At 36.3% G+C, this 17,537-nt stretch overlaps 1 long non-coding RNA gene across 4 annotated transcripts in view; it reads right to left on the bottom strand.

Moving 5' to 3' along the window:
* Positions 1 to 17,537, bottom strand: part of LOC139076797 (uncharacterized) — a 136,012-nt gene that overhangs the window by 76,602 nt on the left and 41,873 nt on the right. For all 4 annotated transcript variants that reach the window (XR_011528763.1, XR_011528761.1, XR_011528762.1 and 1 more), the window contains one exon: positions 5,825 to 5,987. This is a non-coding gene — a long non-coding RNA (uncharacterized lncRNA). The remainder of the gene's footprint in view (positions 1 to 5,824; positions 5,988 to 17,537) is intronic.

The following is a 17,537-nucleotide window of genomic DNA, read 5'->3' as shown; positions in this document are numbered from 1 at the left end:
GGAATGTCTGCAGCCATATTCTGACCCCTTAAAGAGTAATGACAATAAAAGGGAGAGACAGAATGAAGCTTAACTTAAAGCCTTCCCTACTCCAGGACTTTAAGTTAGGTCAGCTAATCATTTCTCCCTCTTTTTTATAAGCTAATGTGAGTTGAGCTTTCTTTTGCAACAGTCTAAGACTTCTCAAGTGATTCAGAGGATATGGTGACACAGGCAAGCTTGTCTTCAGGCCACCATCTTGGCTAAGACTAAGCCCCTAACATAGGAATTAGAGTAAGGTCAGCAGTCCATTTCCACTCACCTAAGTTTCCTCCTGGAAACTTTTTCTGATTAAAAAGAAGGAGACTTTTCCTGACACATTGTACACCAATAAGAAGAAATTGAGATGGCGTGGAGGAAAGCTCATATAGAGAACTAGCACTTCAAGTCTCAAGCAAAATTTCTCTCAAATCTTTGTCTCATACACAGCCAGAAACCCAGCCCCTCTTCATCCCTAATGTCTCTTTTCTGGATCATGTCACCCTTCATTTGCTGGACACTGCCCAATCCCTTCCCTCCCTAAGGCTGTGATGGTAGACTGTGCTGCAGGCATGAGGTCACAGAGGGTGTTATATGGCAATAGAGCATAGCCAATCTCAGATATTCCTCTCCTGACACAGTCCCCTTTATTTCTGGCTGTCTCTTCTACCTGGGCTTCAATTTCCTGCCTATGTTGCTGGACCTCCTCAATCTTTCAACTTTTTCTCCTCCCCAGTTCGCTTCCTCCTTCCTCCTCCAAAATCTTATTTCTTATGAGAAACAGTTTAGCTTTCTCATTGACTCATCCAGCCTATTCCAGCCATGATCAGAAAGCCTTAACAAATATTTCTCAAAATAACATTTTGTCCTCCTTGGTACATTTATAAGAGTAACAATCAAACAATGGGAATAATCTAACTGCTCAGAAATCGGCACTTATTGAAGCAAATTACAGTGCATCCATATAGTGGAATACCAAGTAACCACTAACATCATGTTGTTGTCTTCCATTTCAATACAGCAGCCAGAGCACATCCCAAAGTAAGCACAGTAAAAAAGTACAAAAAAGAGTAAGTTCCCACAGTGTTGTGAAGGAGAGGGGGAAGCCCAGGCAAGCAGGGCTTTTGATAAATCTCTGGAAGATAGAAAGTAGAATGGACGTTAAAAAGGCTGAAGTGATATAGTGGTGGTGTAGTGGTGGGGTTTGCATGCTCCACTTCAGCAGCCCGTGGGTCACACTTTCGGATCCCAGGCACAGACCTGCACACTGCTTGTCAAGCCATGCTGTGGGGGTGTCCCACATACAAAATGGAGGAAGACTGGCACAGATGTCAGCTCAGCAAAAATCTTCCTCAAGCAAAAAGAGGAAGATTGGCAACAGATGTTAGTTCAGATCTAATCTTCCTCACAAAAGAATGAATAAATAAATAAATAAAAAGGCTGAAGGAGGGATAGGAGTAATTTTCCTCAGCAACAAAGTCAAGGAGAGGCTCCAAGCTTGAAAGGGGCCAAACTAGGAAAAGAGACAAAAATCAAGATGATTAATTCTAGGATTATTTACACAGCAACTATACAATTTGTCCCCTCATCAACAGCATCCTACTTTCTCTAGGAGAGTCAAAATATTTACCTCTAGGATAAAACTAAAGATCTAATGTCTAAAACAACTGACCAATATGCTAGGGAGAGAGTAGAACCTCTAGAAATGGAAGCACTCCAGAACAAAGCCTTCCTCATTTGGCACAACACAGGATGGAGCTGGTCTACTTGCCTGACTGCCTTCTGATTTTACTCCCTAAGTGAAGCTTTCCAGTACTCACTCTCTGCTCATATTCACACTCATTTCTCCATGAATGGGAGAAGCCTGTTGGTTCAACAGGTCTAGAACCTATCGAGGAAACTCAAATTAGTTATCTCTGCTAAGCAAACTTGCCTTTCTGTCCTTTGTTCATACATATGATGAAAAAATAAAGCAATTGACCATGAAAGAATCAGTGATAATTAAGGGAACAGAAAATAACTTTCAACTTTAAAAATATTAGAGAACAAGCTGCACATGGAAAACAAGAATATAATGATAAGAAAAATATGCAATCAAAGAATACTAAAGAGTTCCTGGAAATTATAAATGTCATTCCAAAATAAGAAATTCAATAGAGATTCTGAGGGGGGAAAAAAACAAGAAACCTTCTAAAAGATAAAAAACAGAACAGGGAAGAAAAGTTAAGACGTAGAAGATCAACCCAGAGAGTTCAATATCTATCTAACAGGAGTTCCTAAATGAGAGAAAAGAGAGGGGGAGAAAATAATGAAAGGAAATTTTCTAAAACTGAAAATAATATTTCTTTGCGTTGAAAATTCTTACAAATGCTTCTGGTTGCTTGTTTCCAAAGATGGCCACAATAATATCTCCTATACCACGTGACTTTTGCAATAAGACTTTGTTAGTTTTTTCATCAAACAGTAGAGTCAATTTCCTCTATCCTTAAACCTATATTTATCCTGAAACTTGCTTTGATGGACAGAATGTGGCAGAAGTAGTATGGGGTAGCCTCCAAGACTAGTTTTGATGAGGCTTTGTGGCTTCCACTTAGCCAGGAAGCTCAGGTTAGAGTATATAATGAAGAAGACCATCTGGAGAAAAAAGCCAGGTGGAAGAGCACTGAGGCAACAAAGATGCAAATGAAATCTTCTTTGTCCTTCCAGCCCACCCCAGCAGCCAGCTGAATACAACTAAAGGAGTAATCCCAGTTGACTCCAATGGAGCAAAAGTTCTGCACTATTTTCTAGCCAATGAATCATAAGAAATAGTAAATTGTCATTGTTTTAAAATATTAACTTTTGGGGAGGTATGTTATAACACTATCAATGTATCTTTAAAGGCCCTTAGTTAGACTTATTCAGAAAACTTTCAGAAATCCAATGATAAGTAAAAAGATCCTATAAGATTCCAGAAAGAAAGAATAGTTATACATAAAGGAGTGAGAATCAGAATGGTATCAGAGTTTTCATTTGGATCATTAGATGCTGCAAGTCAGTTGAACAATGCCTTAATAGTACCGAGGAAACATTATTTTGAATCTATATTCTATATCTACCTAAAATATCAATCAGAAATAAGTGCAAAATAGATATATTTTGGGACATGAGAAAATCAGGAAGTTTATCATGACCAACAGACTATCTCTGAAAATACTACTCAAGGATGTGCTACAGCAAATTGAAAAAGTAATCAAAAATAGAAAGTATGAAATCCAAGGAACAATAATGCTAACCCAAGAATGAAAAGAAAAGAAATCTCAAGTTGACAGAAATCAGCCAGTCTATAAAACAATAGCTAAAACTTATAACAGAATCACAGGCTCCGACAAGTATGTTTTCAAGAGGAAAGTAAATTATTTGTAAGAAATATATGATTAAATAGCTAAATTATCTTTGTAAAAAAGATAAAATCAGACTCTAATATGAGAAAAAGAGGATGAGAGTGAAGACATAAGTTCTTTTTTTCTCCCTCTTTCTCCTCTTATTTTTAGTAATATTTTCTTTGGGATAGCACATGTTTAGTGACATAAGAATGCATATCGTATTTTCCAAGGGAAAATTTTCCATTTTGAACTCTCTTATACAGTTTGAAATTTTGCTACAAGTAACATGTGCATATGTTACTTACACAAAATATTTGTATATATTACTGTAAAATATTTAGAAATATTGCTGTAGAAGATTTTTTGTTATGGGAAAAATATACCATTTTTTAATACGAAAAAACACGTGCATGGACATATCTTTGGTTTATGAAATTATTAATGATGTTTTTCTCTTGTGGTTTTTCAAATTTTCTACACTGAAAACTGAAAGTAACATTGTGTTAATTTTTTTAAAAAAACTTAGATCTTCTCAAAAATAACCAAAAGTTAAAATTCATCAGGCAGATCATATCAGAAAAATTGAAACATTTTGTAACAGCCCATAGCTTCCATGCTTAACTTCTGAAAGCTCATATTACACCTTTGGGGATTAGGAGCTGACAGATCTATTTTTTATATCAATTTCAGTTTTCACTTTTCAGCACCTTAAATCCTGTATGTTCAATGTGTACTGAGAGGTTCTGAACATATGCAAACATAGTATCCAGAAGCTTCTGCCTTGTTTAAAATCTAAATGGAAAAAAGTTAAAACTAATGCATTTTCTCCTCTTTAATTAACGTTGAAGAGTTTTTGTCTTGATGTGACTTTGTTGTTACTTATTAGTTCATGTTTGTGTAAAAACGTGTATGTTAGATTTAGGCCTTAGAGTTTTGCCAGAGAAACGAGCCAGCTGAGATAATGACATAAAAGGTAATTGAGGGGTTGGTCCCGTGGCCGAGTGGTTGGGTTTGCAAGCTCCGCTTCGGCGACCCAGGCTTTCGCCGGTTCAGATCCTGGGCACGGACATGGCACCACTTGTTGGGCCATGCTGGGGTGCCGTTCCACATGCTGTGGCTGGAGGGACCCACAACTGAAAAATATGCAACTATGTAGAGGTAGGGGGGACTTTGGAGAGAAAAAGGAAAAACAAAATCTTAGAAAAAATAAAAGGTAATTGATTAGAGTATAGTTTAGTTACCTCTTAGCATCACCCATCTAGACACGAAGGATGAATAAATCCAGTAGGAACTAAAGTAACCTTTAGTTGAGGAGCAGGAAATAAACTGTTAGGTAGAAGATAAAATATTTCAAGCCAAAGAGAAGGCTTGAAGGAGAACACGAAACGGGATAGGAGAAAAAGGAGGTGAATGGTGAGTTAATTAGTTCTGTCATATTAGTTTTGGAGAGACCAATTGGAACTGGACCCAAAGCATCTGGTAAGGTACTTGAATTAAAATGAACTAAAAACCAGGAAAAAAAAAAATGTTTTTCACAAGATTCAAACAGCTTTGACTCACTCCTTCCAAATATCCTTTCCAAGAATCACCAATTCTAATAAAAGTTGTTTGTTCCTGTATGGTTGGAGGTCAATAGGGCAAGTCATTTCTTGGTCACCTTGAAATAACATGGCCCCTATATGTTACAGCTTGATTTTTGAAGCCTCGAGCTATGAGCATGGTTACCCGCATCACCAATGTGCAGGCTCAGACTCCAACCTGGATACACGGGAAATGACATAACACGGCAGATGACGAAAGACAGCGGAATCACCTAGTCCCAGCAGATGATGCCGTCGCAAAAGAAGGGCCTCTAACAAAGTCCCAGCATTTAACTATGAGGGTTTGGGGGTTACAAAGGTGAAACAAAGAGGGGCTAGGAAGATCTAGAAAGGAAATAGAAAAATAAAAGAAGGGAAAGAGAAGAAAAGAGGAGCAAGAGAAAGAAAGAAAAAGGGAAAGGAAGAAAAAAGAAAAAAATGAGAGGGGAGAAAATAGGGCTGCACCTGACATTTAAAGCAAAGCCCAGGGCAGGGGTCCAGGACAGAGAGCATCCCCACTCACTCTCTCCCACCTTCCCACAGGCACTTCCCTCAGACCCAGGAAAGAAGCTCCCTACTCTGGTTCTTAAGCTTTAGAGATCTCTGCACTGGCCCTCCTCCATCCTACGGGATCCAGGGCAACAGGGCCAAGTGGACATGATCACTCAGAGCTCATGTCCCCACTTCTAGATCTCTTTCAGTGAACTTTAGACCCTAGAATTTCCTACACAAATGGCCCCCAGATGCCAAGTAGGTTTCCAAGGTCTACATGGGCACCTTCTCTGCATCATCTTCTGGAAGGCGGTCTACACTTCTAATGCTTGCACTCCTGGCCCTGAGGGGTGGCCAAAGAATAGTCACCTGTAGTATGGGATTGTAGCTGAGGTTTAGACACAGGCTGGGTTGTCCACATGTGTGTACATGAGAGTCTTCAATTGATGGATGGAGCTGGGGAGGGGAAGAGCAAAGGAGACAGAAGCCAGCAGTCAGGGGCAGACTCTCCCAGTCACGTTTGACATAAAACCTGTAGGATTCCAAAATTCTAAGTTAAAATTAGACCTTCCAGGTTGTTATAAAGAAACACTTGTCAAGTTAAGAGGCTAGAAATGATTCTACTTAACATGTTGCTAACTTGATTTGAAACTATCAAATATATGATACATGGTTTTCCAGCTACACTCTTTCTCCAAGCCTGCAAAGCCTACATGTGGGCCATAGAATGGAGGCAGAATAGACAAACAGATTTTATTTGTGTGTAGAGAAAAATTTTTGCACAAAAAAACCCAACAAGTATGTGTAGTATGTTTCTGTATAACATAGCATGGTTAAGCAGATCTACAACGTACTTTGAAATAGAAAATAAATGTGACTATTTTTAGTGTTAGAGTAAGAAGCTTACACATACAGTAACGTGGTTTAGTAAGTTACTAAGTATGGCGGTATGGCAGACTGTGGTTTCCAAAAATGGCCACAATACTTCTCATCCCATACTCTTCCAGAACCTTGCCATTCCCTCATCAAGAGGTAAAGTATATGTCTCCTCCCTTGAACCTAGGTGAGCTTTTATGACTTCTTTAACTAATAAGAGTACAGTAAAAGCAGCATCCTGTGATACTGGAGAATAGAACACGTATAAAAGGCAATACAACTTCCTCCTAGCTCTCTCTTGAGACCCTCACTTTTGCAACACAGTCACCATGCTATGAGGAAGCCACACACCCACAAGGAGAAGCCAAACGTAGGCATTCCTGCCCACGTTCCTAGCTGAAGTCCCAGCCAACAGCCAGCACCAACCACCAGACATGTGAGTGAGCAAGCCTTTAGAATATTCCAGCCTCCACACATCCACTTCAGCTGATGTCAAGTGGAGCAGAGATGAGCAGAGCTCTCCAATCCTCACACAGATCATTGATTCCTGAGCTAAATTATTGATTGCAAATTGTTGTTGTTGTTTTAAGGCACTAAGTTTGGGATGCTTTATTACCCAGCAATAGATAAATGGACCCCTAAGTGTGAAATAATTTTATTTTAAAATGTGTTATTAAATAACACATATCTCACTTTTAAAAACAAACTTTAAAAAAGAATAAGTAACTTAAGAAAAAATTGAGTTATGGGTTTTCTACGTGTACAACAGGTTTAACACTATTTAATAATTTCAATGTTTGAATTAGTTAAATTTAATCAAAGACAACCTAACACTGATTAGGATGGCCAATAAAAAAAACCCCAGAAAATAAGTGTTGGAGAGGATGTGGAGAAATTGGAATCCTTGTGCATTGCCAATAGAAAGTAAAATGGTACAGCCACTGTGGAAAAGAGTATGGTTGTTCCTCAAAATATAAAAACTAGAACTACCTGGGGGCTGGCCCCATGGCCGAGTGGTTAAGTTTGAGCGTTCCGCTGCAGGCGGCCCAGTATTTCGTTGGTTCAAATCCTGGGTGCAGACATGGCACTGCTCATCAAACCACACTGAGGCAGCGTCCCACATGCCACAACTAGAAGGACCCACAATGAAGAATATACAACTATGTACCAGGGGGCTTTGGGGAGAAAAAGGAAAAAAATTAAATCTTTAAAAAAAAATAGAACTACCATAAGATCCAGCCATTCCACTTCCGGGTATATATCCAAAATAACTGGAAACGTAGTCTCTAAGAAATATATGCACATTCATGTTCATAGCAGCATTATTCACAATAGCCAAAAGATGAACATAACTCAAGTGTCCACTGATGGATGAATGGATAAACAAAATGTGGTATATACACACAATGGAATATTATTCAGTCTTATAAAGGAAGGAAATTCTGACACATGCTACAACATGCATGATCCTTGAGGACATTATGCTAAGTGAAATAAGCCAGTCACAAAAATATACTGCACGATTTCACTTACATAAGGTACCTAGAGTAGTCAAATTCATAGAGATGGAAAGTAGAATGGTGGTTGCCAGGGGCTGAGAGGAGGGAAGATTAAGGAATAGTCCTTTAATGAGTATAAAGCTTCAGTTTTGCAAGATGAAAAGAGTTCTGGGGATTGGTTGCACCACAATGTGAGTTTACCTAACACTACCTGTCTGCACTGGTTAAGGTAAATTTTACATTATATATATTTTGTCACAATTAAAAATTTTTTCAATTAATCAAGGACTTTTTGTCTCCATGATTCCAGAGTTTCTCTCAGTCTTACTCATTCTCATATCATATGGACATAGCCAATATTTGCTATAGAATAAAATCACCAGAAATTTCTCCTAAATTTGCATGAGCAAAATTGCTCATCAAATTTGGCAGTATTATCATGAAATTTAATACTATTTAGACCAACAAACAGTTGGCCAAATAAATAGGGAATCTAACACATTTCATTGGTTCATTAATAATAATAATGCTTTTCATGGCCAATATATTGTGGCATGTAACATCTTTTTTAAGACTAATGGTCAAGGCTCTGGTCGGTGTTTATTTCTGTCAAAGTTCGATTCTTGTGGTCAATTATAATTCATTCATATTTCATAGTTCAAGTTTGAAATATATACAAGCTATTTGACTCTTATATCGTTAAAAGTTCCTAGATGTGATCCATTAATGTTTATGGTAGACAATTGCAATTTTCAAAAATGTAAAACATGCTTTCTTCATCCTGTACAGCAAATAGTTTAGCTTTTTCATTTTATTTTGCTGAACAAATGGAAAATATCTGGCAACTACTTTGGATTATTAATTTCAAAAAAGAAAATATTTTATCGTATTTCTATGGGGAATTTGTAATTGTAATTTCACAAGCTACACGCCCAACAGAGGGACTACTTTTCTTTTTTTTAATACCCAAAAGTAGAGTTGACATTAGGGAAAAAAGAGAAGTCACATAAAAAAAAAAAAAATCAGTACGTTATTTCATTTAAACTCATGTAAAGAAATTATAATAAACTGATTAGAACTTAAAATTGTTCCTAATGTCTTTCTTTGTTTACATTGGAATGGAAGGTCACTCATATCTGAGCCACCTTCCTCGTGACAGCGCTGAGTGACAGTGTTTTGACCTAAGTAAGTTGTTGTTGACTTTTGCCTTCCACCTTAATATTTGGGTATCACACACAGAAAAAAAGAAAAAAGAAGAAAACATTTTACTCAACATTCTCCAAGTCAAGATTATCTTTCCAGTAAGAATAATTTCAAGTTTTGTCAAGCAATTTTTTTAATAATAAAACTTTTTTATGGTTTGTAATGCCACGACCCTTATGGTTCATGTTCCAGAGCAGTGTTGTGGCTAAAAATATATACAATCCTTGAAAAAAATTTAACTTAATTTCAAAATAAATCAGCTCCTTTTCTTGTATTTCCTGAACACTATGATGAGGATACATGAGTCCCAGCAATTCTTAAATTCCTTTTTTTTCTCCCTTCCCATCTGTTGCCATCAAACATGTGAACTATTCCTAGACCTTTCTCCTCAAATCCTCCAAAAAATCTTCTTCTCTACCTTCAGCCTACACGACTTTTTCTATTTTCAACCATCTTCCCTCTCCCAGTCCCTCATTATATAAATTGACTTTATATATAAAGTGACACTAAATTGTTCTCCTTCATTCTCCCACTATTCCCATTCATCTCTCTCTGCTGTTCTCCTATTCTCTCTCTAAAGCCAAGATAACTGGCAAGACACGTTTTGAGGGGAAAGAAAAAATGACTGCGCAAAGCTGAAAATCTCTTTTGCAGACAGGTTGTAAGTATGACAATGAACCTAAAAATCTTCATGCACCAGTCATGTTTAGTCTATTATATTCTAATAGCTACAAAATTTATTGCCCTTTCAGTAAAAATATAAAACTGCTCATGAAGTGTCTCCAAACTTAAAATGCTGAAGTCTTCCCTTTCTCCAACCAAGATTTTTAAATAACATTGGCAAGAGTCTAATAAATTGAAGGTTCTCTCCGCTTCTTTTCAAGTACCTCAGAGAGCTTAAAACCTAGAAGAGAAGAGGTTAGTACCAATGTTTTTGCTCTACACATTTCTGCTTTGGAGAGTTGTAGCAATTTGGGTTGAAATTTTGGCCTTAAGCACCATGAAATTCCCGCCCATGATGTGAGTCCCAAGAAACATCTGGGGTCTTTACGCAACGAGCCTCTAAATCTTCGTTTTTCCCGGGCGGCACACACACAGGTTGCACTCTATGATTTAATCAGCTGCCTTTAGAAAAACAGGCACTTAGAATTCTAACATACTGGAACCAGTCGTGGTGTTTTGAAAGTCACAGCAGGAGCACACTTAAACCCTAGGACAGCACTCAGTCGAGAGTTCTTTTTCTCTTCTTACAGTTCCTTTCTTTGTACAAAGTAAACTTTCTTCCTCCGGTCAAAAGGACGTAGGATGAGCTATCGACCCGAAAGCACAGTTGTCTTGTCTCTCGTGAATGGTTCCACATTAGGTCACCGTAGAACACACACTAACAGGAACACATAAAAGCTCTAAAAGCAGAGGGGAGAGACACTGTTCTGGAATATCGTTGCCAGAGTAACATAAACCTTGTGTGTTTTCACAAGGAAATGAGTCACTTGTTTCTGTTGGCTAAAACTCTGTTTTCTTTAATTTCATATTTTAGCTGTCTAATATATGCTGAAAGAGCCCAGGGTTTCCAGTCTTCAGATGAAGATAACTTGCTAATTAAAAGCTCAGCAGAGGGTTTGCATGGTAATTAAAGAGAACGGGATAAAAGGAACACTGCAGCAACCGGGAGCACATAGCAAAGGCAATGGTGGGAGCCTTCTGACCATAGTCAGTTCTTCAAGAGAGAGCCCTAGGGGTGGGGGCAGGGGCGGGCTCTGCACACAGAGACAATTCAGAAGAAAACAACAGCTAGAAGTAAAATTTGCTGAACCCTATTTGTTATATAGTATACTTGGACAAAGTCAGGATGTTTGGCCTTGAGTTATTGAGCTATTTATTTGAATGTTTTCTTTCTTTAGGATGGTTTAGCCTTAGAAAGTATTAGTTCAGGAGTTGCAAATGCAACTGTGCACGTGGCTCAGACTGGCTATGAGATAATAGGGAGGGATGAGGAAGTGGCGTTCAAGCAACAAGTTTAAGCAAACAACACTTCTGTGAGCCAGATCTGCTCTATGGGGTAGTTGATCGGGACCTCTACTCTAGTGTGCCAAGAAACACAGTATTCCTCACTTTTATTTGAGGACTGGCTTTCTTTTAAATATATGCACTAGTAAAGATGTCAATGCCCACTCAAAAAATTTTTTATTAATACAACTGTTTATATGAAGCATCACAGTACTTGCCTTTAGGACGTATGGGTAGTACCTCTTCAGATTCCTCCTTTGCTTCCCGAAATATATGTCCATTTAGTAGTACTCTGGCTATAATTTTCCTCCCTGCTTTTCTTGACACCCCTTTAAGTAAGTAGGCAATACCCCCTGTGTTAAAGCCTCTTCTTCCACAACCCCGGAAACCTATCCTCAATTGCCCACTTTAGTGGAACTGGTGACCTCCTAAGCACCCTATTTAATGGACTTTTTCAGTCCTTATTCTGTCTGGCCTCCCTACTGTGTGAACCATTAATGGGGCCACTCCTCCTTCCTACTGCTCTCCTTCATCAGCCTCTCCCACAATCAAACTGTTAATTTCCTTCTTCATCCTTCTGTCCCTTGGTGACTTCCATATTTAAACTATCCAAGTCTTCTCTCTCTTCCTAATTACTTCTGAACTCTTTTACTTGATACCCAATGTGACTCCTACACAATATTTTAAAAGTCAAACTCCCCCTCTTCCTCTTCTAAACCAGCATCCTTTCCTGACTCCGTTATTTCTGTCAATGGCATTATCATTCTCTCGGCAAAACAATCTCAAACCCAGAAGGTCTTTGATTCTTCCCTTTCCTTCCTTTCTCCTCCAATCTGAGCAGTCACCAAGTCTGTTGATTCTTGTGAAGTAATCTATTTTGTGTGCATGCCTTCCTTTCCAATCCCACAGCCACACCCTTGTCCAGAACCTTAGTTATCACTTCACACCTAATTTATTACAGCAGTTTCCTGGTCTCTGTCTGCAATCTCTCAGTGCTGCATTCAGTCCTGCTCATTGCTTCTAGATATGGCTTATTTTAAACTTCTCTATGTGGGGCTCATCACTACTCAAAGCTTCTAGTGGCAGCCCATGTCTGTAAGAAGTTCAGACATCTCAGTGTCTAGTGTTCAGGTTCTCCACCTCTTACGCCTTTATCTTCCCCATCTCTCACCTGAAGTCCGTCTCCCTGGTCTGATCTGTGCATTGCTTCGTTCCTTCCCCTTGCTCCTTCCCACTGCTCAACAAGGCACCTCATCCTAGAAAGAGTGCTCCTTCCAATTTTACTTCTACTCATTAACTTGGCCCACCTCATTGATCATTTCCTTGCTGAAGCCTTTCCTGATCATACAGGCACTTTCTGCCATATTTCAGCTTGAACTTATTTAATTTTTCATGTGCTTGGGTCTTCTCTTCATCAAGAATTCCTAGCCTTCTGAATTTAAAAATGTGGACTAAGAAGAGTTTAGGGGATACCAGGGGAAAGGTGGGGTGGGGGGTAGGCACAAAGGGTGAAGTGGTACACCTACAACACGAATGACAAACATTAATGTACAACTGAAATTTCACAAGATTGTAACCTATCATTAACTCAATAAAAAAAAAAAAAGAATTCCTAGCCTTCTAAAGACAAGAATTATGTCTATGTCCCTGGTTCATGTATCCTATAGTCGAAACTTAGCTGCAGTAGATTTTCTATAATTATTTCCTGAATAAAGATGGTAATTATCTTAATAATGTCATCCACGGCTACTAAGTAGTACACCAAGTTGAATATTTTTAATATTTTAATGAATGTGTTTTCAAGATTTCATAACTTCTTTTATAGATATCATTTGTTCATCTTTCATGCATGTCCGAAAGATTTAAGAACATTAATTAAATGTCTAATCAATTTGCATAATAATTAACTTCATCCAAATCCTTATTTAGCAGCCATATTCACTCCTTTCCCCTTAGTTACATCTTTTTCTTCTCAAGGATATCTTTTGCTCTTATATTTGTATTTATATTACGTATACTTTACTAATTCTCATTTTTATTTTCTTTTTAAACTATTTAATTGTTGAAATTCAAACTCAGTATAAAATGTATACAGAGTCCCATTGTTCAGTTCCTCCTTCTTCCCAATGGGTAACCATTTTGTTAACTTCTTATTTACCCTTCCAGAGAATTTTTAAGCACGTGCAAGCCAACATGGCTTCTTTTCCACTTACTTTTCTTCGTGTTTCTTTTACGAATTTTGCAGCATCTTGCTTTTTCCAATTTACAATGTATCTTCAATTAAAAAGAGTCTTACACATTCTTTTCAAAAACTGTCTGACATTCCATAATATGGTGTATCGTAATTTATTTAATCAGTTCCCCAGTGATAGACATTAAGGTTATTTCCAACATTTTACTGTAACACAAGGTGGAATGTATACTTGTACATAAACTTTTTGCATGTATGCAAGAATATGACCAGGATAATTTCTGAAAAACAGCATTTCTAGGTCTAATGCTATATATATTTGTAGTTTTGACAGATGCTAAGACATTGCCCTCTATAACATGATGAACTATTTTATACTCAAATAAATGATGCATAATACTGCCTATTTCTGCAAAGTCTTATCAATACAGTGCATTATCAAACTTCTGAGGTTTCATCAGCTTAATAGGTAAAAAATTGATTAAGTGTAGTTTTTTTAAATCACCTTTTTTGAGGTATAATTTATGTAATAAATTTATTTTAAGTGTACAATTTGACGGGCTTTGACAAATGTATATGGTCAGTAACCACAAATGTAATACAGCACATTTCCATTACACACAAAAATCTCCTCATGCCCCTTCATAGCCAATTCCTTACTCCCATCTCCAGCCCTAACGACCACTAATTTTCTTTCACTTACTATAGTTTTGTGGCTTTATAGAACTTCATACAAACTTCATATAGTATGTACTGTTTTTCTGTATTTCTTTCCCTTAGCCAAATCTTTCTGAGCATCATCCGTATTGAGGTGTGTGCCAATCTTTCATTCTTTTTTGTTGCAGAGTAGTATTCCATTGTAAGGATAAACTAAAATTTGTTTATCCACTTACCAGTTGATGGACATATTGGTTATTTCCAATTTGGGGCTATTATTAATAAAGCTGCCATGAATATTTGAATATAAATGTTTGTGTGAAAATATGTCTTCATTTCTCTTGGACAAATAGCTGGAAGTGGTATTGCTGAGTTGTGTAATACGTATTTTTAACATTATAAAAAATTGCCAAATTGTTTTCTCAAGTTGCTGTACCATTTTTTTTTTAATTCCCACCAACAATGTGTGAGAGTTCCATTTACACCATATCCTTACCAACACAATCTTGTCAGTTTTTAACTGTAGTCACTTTAAGGGGTTTGTAATGGTAATTGAGAGTTTAATTTGCTTTTTCATCATGACGAATGATGTTTGCTTTTTCATCATGACGAATGATGTTGAGCGTATTTTCATGTGCTTACTTGCCACTCATATATCTCTTTTAGTGAAATGCCTGTTCAAATATTTTGCCCAGTATTTATCATGTTGTTTTCTTATTATTGAGTTTAAGTATTCTTAAATATTCCAGTTAAAGTCTATTATTAGAGATATATTTTATTAATATTTTCTTCTAGTCTATGGCTTGCCTTTCATTTCAGATTCTAATTTTTTATTTTAATGAAGTCCAATGTAACTACTTATTAGTTTATACTTCATGCTTTTGGTTTCCTATCTAACAAATCTCTGCTAACCAAGGTCACAGGTTTTTACCTATATTTTCTTCCAGAATTTTATTAGTTTACCTTTTATATTTCTGTCTATGATCCATTTTGAGGTAATTTTTGTGTCATGTGAAGCAAGTGTTGTGTTTCATCTTTTTACGTACAGATACCCATTTGTTCTGGCACCATTTGTTGAAAAGACTATACTTTCCCTGTTGAGTTACCTTGACACTTTTACCAAAAGTCAAATAACCATATATATGAGAGTCTATTTCTGGACTCTATTCTGTTCCATTGCTCTATGTGTCTATCTTTACACCAGTACTACACTGTCTTAATGACTTTAGCTTTATAGTAAGCCTCACAATCAGATTGTGTAAGTCCTATAATTTTGTTCTTCTTCAAAAGCATGTTGGTTATTCTAGGTCCTTGATATTTCCATATATATTGTAGAATCATCTTTTTAATTTCATAAATACTGCTGGAATTTTTATTGGTATCATGCTAAAATTATATATCAATTTAGGGAAAACTGATATCTTAACAATATTGTCTTCTAATCCATAAAGATGGCCTTTCTCTTCATTCATTTAGATCTTTCTCTCAGCAATGTTTTATAGATTTTATTGTATAGATATTGAATATTTTTTAAAAACTTAATCCTAAATATTTCATATTTTGATGCTTTTACAAATGGCATCTTAATTTTAATTTTCAATTGTTTGTTGATAACATAGATATACATCTGATTTTTGTATATTGACCGTATATCGTGATCCTTGCTAAATTCACTTATTAACTTTCTAAGTAGGTGATCATGCGATCTGGAAACAGAATTTTCATTCTTTGTTGTCTGTATGCCTTTTATTTCTTTTCTTTGCCATTCGCACTAGCTAATATCTCCAGTACCATGTTGGGAAAAAATGATGAGAGTGAACATTTTTGCCTTGTTCCTGATCTGAGGGGGAAGGCTTTGTTCTTTCACCATTAATTATGATGTAAGATGTAGGTTTATTGTAAATGTCCTTTATCATATTGAGGACGTTTCTTCCTATTCCCAGTTTGCTGAGAGTTCTTTCCTGGATAAATGTTGAATTTTGTCAAATGTCTTTTATGCATCTGTTGAGATGATTATGAGGTTTTCTTTTTAGTCTATTGATATGGTGAATTCCACTGATTGACTTTCAAATGTTAAAACAACTTTGCATTCCTGTGATGAACTTCCCTGGTCATGACGTCTTAGCCTTTTTATTGGTGGATATGATTTACCAAAATTTTGTCAAACATTATTGCCTCTATGTCCATGAAGATTGCTGGTCTATACTTTTCTTTTCTTGTCTTTTATGGGCTTGGTAATGCTGGCCTCATAAAATGAATTTGGAAGTATTTCTCTCTAATCTGTTTTCTGGAAGAAGTTGCATACAAATGGTGTATTTTTATAAATTAAATTTTTGGTTAACTAACCAGTGAAGGTTTCTGGACCTAGAGTATTCTTTTGAAAGAGTTTTAACTACAAATTCAACTTCTTGAATAAATTGAGGACTATTTGTGTTACCTATTTCTCCTTAAGTGAATTTAGCTAATTTGTGTCTTTCATAGAACTTGTTCATTTTACCTTTATATCAAATTTAATGCTATAAAGTTGTTCATAATTTTCCCTTATTATCTTTTAATACCCGTAGATTCTGTAGTAATTTCACCTATCCCATTCCTATTGATTGTGTTTTATCTGTGTTTTTCTGATCAATCTAGCTAGAAGTTTACAATACTATCGATCTTTTCAAAAATACAACTATTTTTCTGTGTCTTTCTATTCTCAATTTCAATATTCTGGATTTGTCTTTATCTAATTCCTTCCTTTTGCTCATTTATGCTTAATTAATTTATTTATTTCTAGTTTCTTAACATTTAAGCCTGGATCATTGGTTTAAGAACTTTCTCCTGTTTAACATAAACATGTAACAGTATGAATTTCCTTCTAATACGCATTGCTTTAGCTGCACCTCACAGATTTTATTTTGTTGTGTTTTACTTTCATTCAGCTTAAAATATTTTCTAATTTACCACTGTGATTTCTTCTTTGAACCAAGAATTCTTTTGTGTTGACTCATTTTCAGATATTTAGGATTTTCCGATAACTTTCTGTTATCAATTTCTAACTTAATCCTTTTTTGGTCAGAAAACATACTTTTTGTGATTCCCATCCTCTTACATGTATTGAGACTTGTTTTACGGCCCAGAATATGGTCTATCTTGATAGATGTTCTGTGTTCATTTGAAAAGAGTGTGTATTCCTCTGTTGCTAGATGGAATGTTCTATGTCAATCAGGTCAAGCTGGTTGATAGTATTGTTTGAGTGTTCTGTATCATTTCTGATTTTCTGTCTACTTGCTCTATCAATTACTGAAAGAGTAGTGTTAAAATTTCTACCTATAAAGGTGGATTTATCTATTTCTCCTTTAAGTTCTATCAGTTTGTGCTTCATGTATTTTGAAGCAGTTAGTAGGTACATGCACATTTAAAATTATGTCCTCTTGATAAACTGACTTTATCATTAAAGAAATGTTCCTGTTTCCCCATTATTGTTCCTTGTTCTGAATTCTATTGTGTTTGACATTAAAGCAACTCCTGCTTTTTTACTTAATAAGTGTTCGTATGGTATAATTTTTTGACTTTTAACCTATCTTTAGATTATGGGTTTCTTGTAAACAGCAGATCATTTGATCCTGCGTTTTAATCTAATTGACAATCTCTGCATTTTAATTGG

This window comes from Equus przewalskii, chromosome 17, assembly GCF_037783145.1.
Source record: "Equus przewalskii isolate Varuska chromosome 17, EquPr2, whole genome shotgun sequence".
NCBI lineage: Eukaryota > Metazoa > Chordata > Mammalia > Perissodactyla > Equidae > Equus > Equus przewalskii.
The sequence above is the reverse complement of the archived record's forward strand: the minus strand, read 5'-3'. Positions and strand labels throughout refer to the sequence as shown.